The 6,725-nt window shown below is 47.7% G+C and overlaps 1 protein-coding gene across 1 annotated transcript in view; it reads left to right on the forward strand.

Moving 5' to 3' along the window:
* Positions 1 to 4,963: 4,963 nt before the first annotated feature.
* The window catches only part of LOC118556033 (A-kinase anchor protein 6-like), a 96,247-nt gene continuing 94,485 nt past the window's right edge, over positions 4,964 to 6,725 (forward strand). The window contains exon 1 of the mRNA XM_036131628.1: positions 4,964 to 5,423. The gene's annotated coding sequence lies outside the window, so the exon portion shown is untranslated. The remainder of the gene's footprint in view (positions 5,424 to 6,725) is intronic.

Raw genomic sequence — 6,725 nt, forward strand, 5'->3', positions numbered from 1 at the left:
GCGGAGTCCCCTGTGAGGTGGAGCTTTAACTCCCACCTCCGGGAGAACTTTAAACACGTTCCGAGGGAGGCGGGGGACATTGAGTCTGAATGAACCATGTTCCACGCCTCTATTGTTGAGGCGGCCAGTTGGAGCTGTGGCCGCAAGGTTTTCGGTGCATGTCGTGGCAGCAACCCTCGAACCCGCTGGTGGACACCAGCGGTGAGGGAAGCCGTCAAGCTGAAGGAGTCCTACCGGGCTTTTTTGGCCTGTGGGACTCCGGAAGCAGCTGATGTGTACCGGCAGTCGAAGCGGCAGGCGGCTCGGCTGGTCGACGAGGCAAAAACTCGGGCGTGGGAAGAGTTCGGAGAGGCCATGGAGAAAGACTTCCGTACGGCTTCGAAGCGATTCTGGTCCACTATCCGGCGTCTCAGGAGGGGGAAGCAGTGCAGTACCAACACTGTTTACAGTGGGGGTGGTGTGCTGCTGACCTCGACTCGGGACGTCGTGCGTCAGTGGGCGGAATACTTCGAAGACCTCCTTAATCCCACCAACACGTCTTCCATTGAGGAAGAAGAGCCTGAGGACTCTGGGTCGGGTTCTCCCATCTCTGGTGCTGAGGTTGCCGAGGTTGTTAAAAAGCTCGTCGGTGGCAAGGCCCCGGGGGTGGATGAGATTCGCCCTGAGTACCTCAAGGCTCTGGATGTTGTGGGGCTGTGTTGGTTAACGCGGCTCTGCAACATTGCGTGGACATCAGGGGCAGTTCCTCTGGATTGGCAGACTGGGGTGGTGGTCCCCCTATTTAAAAAGGGGGACCGGAGGGTGTGTTCCAACTACAGAGGAATCACACTCTTAAGCCTCCCTGGTAAGGTCTATTCAGGGGTTCTGGAAAGGAGGGTCCGTCGGATAGTCGAATCTCGGATTCAGGAAGAGCAGTGTGGTTTTCGTCCTGGCCGTGGAACACTGGACCAGCTCTATACCCTCAGCAGGATTCTTGAGGGGGCATGGGAGTTTGCCCAACCAGCCTACATGTGCTTTGTGGATCTGGAGAAGGCATTCGACCGTGTCCCCCGGGGGATCCTGTGGGGGGTACTCCGGGAGTATGGAGTACCGGCCCCTTTAATAAGGGCTGTCAGGTCTCTGTACGACAGAGACCTGACAGAATTTCTAGGCGCAGCCAAGGTGTTGAGGGGATCCGTTTTGGTGGCCTAAGGATTGCGTCTCTGCTATTTGCGGATGACGTGGTCCTATTGGCTTCATCAGGGCGTGATCTACAGCTCTCACTAGAGCGGTTCGCAGCCGAGTGCGAAGCGGCCGGGATGAAAATCAGTGCCTCCAAATCCGAGACCATGGTCTTGAACCGGAAAAGGGTAGAGTGCCTTCTCCGGGTTGGGGAGGATGTGCTGCCCCTAGTGGAGGAGTTCAAGTATCTTGGGGTCTTGTTCACGAATGAGGGGAAGATGGAGCGGGAGATCGACAGGCGGATTGGTGCAGCGTCTGCTGTGAAGCGGGCGCTGTACCGATCCGTTGTGGTGAAGAGAGAGCTGAGCCAAAAGGCGAAGCTCTCGATTTACCGGTCGATCTACGTTCCTACCCTCATCTATGGTCACGAGCTTTGGGTCGTGACCGAAAGAACGAGATCCCGGATACAAGCGGCTGAAATGAGTTTTCTCCGTAGTGTGTCTGGGCTCTCCCTTAGAGATAGGGTGAGGAGCTCAGTCATCCGGGGAGGACTCAGAGTAGAGCCGCTGCTCCTCCACGTCGAGAGGAGCCAGTTGAGGTGGCTCGGGCATCTGGTCAGGATGCCTTCTGGACGCCTCCCTGGTGAGGTGTTCCGGGCACGTCCCACCGGGAGGAGGCCCAGGGGAAGACCCAGGACACGCTGGAGGGACTATGTCTCCCGGCTGGCCTGGGAACGCCTTGGGATTCCTCCTGAGGAGCTGGCCCAAGTGGCTGGGGAGAGGGACGTCTGGGCCTCCCTACTGAAGCTGCGACCCGACCCCGGATAAGCGGAAGAAGACAGACGGACGGACGGGCTCCAGTAACATATGATAGATAATATCTACTTTGAAAGTTAACATGAACTGCTGCTGAAGATGACCACTCTGATCTACCTGGATGCTCTCTGGAGGACTGAAAGGCCTCAGTCAGTGACGTCAGTCTGTGGGTCTGGGTCTGTCGGGGCAATCAGAGAAGTTTCATCTCCTCTCCGTTTCTGTGGCTCGATGTTTTCTTGCTCATGGTTTTTCACGTGCTTATATAAAATTGTTTTGTTTCCACTGAATTTAACCGGCTTTTTACAAAACATACAGCTTGATTTCATTTACGGTATTAAAATAAAGCCAAACGGCGCTTAAGTTTTTCCGCTGCTGTGGTGTCTTTCTCTGTCCGAGTCTCTGAGCAGCAGCACCCACCGCTCAGGCAGCGCGGTTGTTTGTGTGTTGAGTGGAGAGAGAGCTGAGTAGGCGGGCCAGGCTGAGCCTGCGTGCTGATTGGCTGGCGCCGCTGAGCCATGTACGAGAGGGGAGGGGGAGCAGCAGAGAGCCGTGACGACTGGTAGACTGGTGAAGCTGCTGAAGTCGCGCGCGCGCGCTGACTGACACTCTGACCATTTGTCAGTGTCAGTTTTGCCCCCCCCCCCCCCCCTCTGTCCTGGGCCCGGGACAACTGACCCGTTTGTCCCCCCCTGTCGGCGGGCGTGTATACACCAATCACTGTGTAGCAGGGGCAAAGATTCCAGTAGCCCCAAAGCCATTCATTTAGCGATGCTGATTGGCCAAACATTTATACATTTTCTCTAGCAACTGTATACGATTGGTTATTTCGCTACACTTGTGGTGGTCCTTGAGTGACAGCCCCAAAAGTGTAGAAGAAGAGAAATGATACGTTCTGTTGGTGGAAATGCACTATTAAATGAGAGTCAATTGGTAGAATCAATTAGTAGAAGTGTTTTAATAATTCTTATTACATGTAGCCACGTACTATTAAGTAAAAACTGACATTAATAATACTTTTAAAATCTATATATATTTTGACTTTTCCCCTCCACATCTAGGGAGGGCAGAGCCCAAACGCCCCCTATGGGCCAGCCGCCACTGACCACCGCTCTTGGGCCCGTTCCACACTTACTCCATCATCAAACCAACCTATGTCTGCCGGATTATCTTCGAATTCATCCTGTCTTGTACATCTCCCAGATCAAGCCCATTTTGTCCAATCCATTTCCCATGGTACACCAAAGCCTGGGGATTTTAAGTTTGACATGTTTAAGTTTGACAGCACAGGTCAAACAGACAAGGCAGACTCAGAAGCTGTATCCATATCCTGCTACTAATTCGCACCACAGAATATGCAACTGATGGTGTTAAATATCCTTAGCCATTATACACCACCCCTACCCTATGGCTCACTGCCAGGCTCCGCTTGGCACTGAAAAAACAAAAACAAAAAATACACTGTAAGACTCATTGCCTGTTTGTTTGTTTGTTTTTTTATGTGCACTCTTAGCCGGTGTGGCCAAAAATAACTTTCACCACCGTAACACGCGGTGACAATAAAGAATCTTTGAATCTTCTTAAATGATGTGTATTCTTCCAGATCAGCATCCTCTTTGAACTTCCTCTAGTTGGTTTGTGTTTAAATCAATCCTCTAAGGCTAAGCAGGCCTATTCAGTCCAAACCATAATGGTTCTGATGACAGCTCTAGTTCTGCAGATCATTGGTTTGTAAGCAGGGATCAGATCCACAGAGATGTGAGCTGACTATTCAAAGTGGGGAGCTGCCGCAGCCCTATATGATCCTGGAATGTTGCAATAGGCCTGGTCTTATATACTGTTGTATAATGGTCGGGGACTTTATAAATTTGTTGAAGGTTGGGTGCACAGTTTATAATATTACATGATTATGGTCCCCAGCACATCTGCCTCTAGTTTACTGTTCATTTGGCTGTTAATGAAACTATAGAGCTCTTCCAGGGCTAAGTTAATATTAGGTCTTGGCTGTATGTAGGGTGCAATGGCGATAACAGAGCTGAGTTCTCTAATCAGTTTAAATTGCCTGCACTTAACTGGCAATGTCAGATCAAGATAGCAAAAGGTTAAGACTGTTTTTTTAGCTGTGCATTATGAGTTGTGATTGTACAGTGCCAAACCTCTAGCCTTGCTTTTCCCTTCAGCTGCAGTCCTGTCAACAAAGAGAAAGAAAAATCTGCTAAATCCACCACAGCCTTGGGTATGTTGTTGTCATGTCTCTGTGGAGGCAATCTTCATTCAGATCTCATCCAGTTTGTGAGGAGTGATCTAATGTTGGCCAGGACGAGCCTGAGTAGAGCTAATCTACATTCTGATCCCCAAGCTAATCAACCTGGGGGTCCCTTCACCCACCTGCTCCTGGATTAAGAACTTTTTGGTCAATCGACCCCAGCAGGTGAAACTAGGTCCTCACCTCTCTTCTTCCCGCACTCTCTGCACTGGCTCTCCAGAGGGCTGCGTGCTGAGCCCAATACTCTACTCCCTCTACACATTCGACTGCAGTCCTGCCCATCCAGAGAACATCATCATCAAGTTCGCTGATGACACAACGGTGGTCGGGCTGATTGCAGGGGGAAATGAGACGGCCTACAGAGATGAGGTCCTGAAACTTAGCGAGTGGTGTGCATCAAACAATCTGGCACTAAATATCAACAAGACCAAGGAACTCATCCTGGACTTCAGACGGAAGAAAGCCGCCCATGTCCCCTTGTATATCAACAGTGGATGTGTAGAGCAAGTGAAGTCCTTCAAATTCCTCGGCATCCACATCTCTGCAGACCTCTCCTGGTCGCTCAACACCACAGCTCTGGTCAAGAAAGCCCAGCAGCGGCTACACTTCCTGAGGGTGCTCAGAAAGGAAAAATTAAAAACTCAGCTGCTGGTGACATACTACCGCTCCACCATTGAGAGCCTGTTGACCTACGCTCAGGGGCGGATTTACCATTAGGCAAAACCTAGGGGGCTAAACTCCCTAAAACTCCTTTTGTGTATGGTTACTACAGCTTTTACTTATTTGTGCACATTATGTTTTTTATTAAAATCCTTTCGTTAAAATGCCATCAGAATGCTTATAATATTCAGTGTGGCTCGGGCCCCCCCTACAGTCTCCACTACATTGGATCAGTCCATTTGCTGCGCATGTGCAGAAAGATCCAGGCAGACGGCACGGCAGAAACCCATTTGAAAACAAACGGCGCGAGGAGACGAGACGAGAAGAGAAAATAAATAAAAAGGAAAGAAGCTACCCTAATGGTGCTGAAAAGAAGAGAAAAAAAGAGGAAAGTAGAGAGCTGCTCTCAAAGTTATCCAAAGTTCCTGCTTTCGGCTTCTTCACTGCAGCAGCGGCTATCAGCAGCTGCAGAAAACAGTAACGTTGGAGCCTGTTGGGGAGCGTCCGTCATGAGGAGATGAACGGTGAGTATTAAACCATCAAGGGGACATTCTGCATTATTTATTTACCTTATTGAATATGGCTCATTTTAAAGTAAGTTTCGATTTTCTTTTGTATTTTCTACAAACGATGAGAAATCAATTATTTAGGTGTTTTTTTAATTTTGATATTCAGGAAAACATCAGGCTTTTGGATGTTCTAAACTCCCCCTTAGGTTTTACAGGTAGTTTTGGCAGGTATTTAATTCCTTAATAATTTAAGTTATACATTCAAAAAACATAAGGAAGTCATTACCAACTTCTCACTCTGCATTACAGCTGTGTTATTGTGCTTTAATGTGTTATTGTGTACAGCTGTGGATGTTAAGAGTGGAGTTAATTATAAACAATCTAATTTACTGTTCGGTAGTTTAAGAAATTGTCATGTAGCATCACTAGTTTTTCCTGTGACATGCATCTAATTTTTGTTTTGTCATAATTAATTTTCCAGCTGAAAACGATTTTTTTAAGAGTTCTGGTTTAAAAAGTCATCCCTTAAAATAAAGACTTGTTGTCGTATGGCTCAGGAACAGAGGACTCAAATGCAAGACCTGACACAGTGGGTTCAAACTCAAAGTTCCTTTAATACAGTCCAGGGTCAAACACCAAAAAATCCAGCATAAACAGAGGTATCCAAAACCGAGGCAAAGACAGGTCCGAATTCAGGCTGAGGTCAAAAAACACTAGAAAGCTAAGTTAGACGAAAGGCTGGAACGCTAGGCTCAAAGAACAAAGACGAACTGGCAAAGGGAAGCTGCATCAGTAAGTATTAAATAGTCTAACAAACAAAAGAGGAGCACAAACACCAGGTGATTGACATTAGGCTGTGGCAGATCCTGATTGCAGGGAGGAAGTGAAGCTGCCTAAAACAAGTTCAGGAAATGAGTACAAAATAAAACAGGAAGTGAAAAGAATAGGTAAAACAAGTAATACAAGAAACACATCTAATCAGGACTGCCCCTGACACTTGTTCAGTTTATCACAAATGTTAACATTAAATTGTCATTTTGGGGATACAAGGTTTGCACTGAACGTGAAGATTTTGAAATATGTAACCAGCATATACATAGGTTTAGTAGTAGAGTAGAAATTGCAGTATGTTCCTTTGAGTTACAGTGACATAGACAAAATTGAAGTTGCATAAAATCCTCAAATTTCAACTTTAGCAAATGAGTAAGTATACATTTAACCACTGAGTAAAAGCCTTATACTGTGTTTTTTGTGTTGGTTTTCAGAATGAGACAGAGATAGGCTGTGACAGAGAGAGTTCCCCAATTATCCAGCCAG

This window comes from Fundulus heteroclitus, unplaced genomic scaffold (assembly GCF_011125445.2).
Source record: "Fundulus heteroclitus isolate FHET01 unplaced genomic scaffold, MU-UCD_Fhet_4.1 scaffold_447, whole genome shotgun sequence".
Classification (NCBI taxonomy): Eukaryota; Metazoa; Chordata; class Actinopteri; order Cyprinodontiformes; family Fundulidae; genus Fundulus; species Fundulus heteroclitus.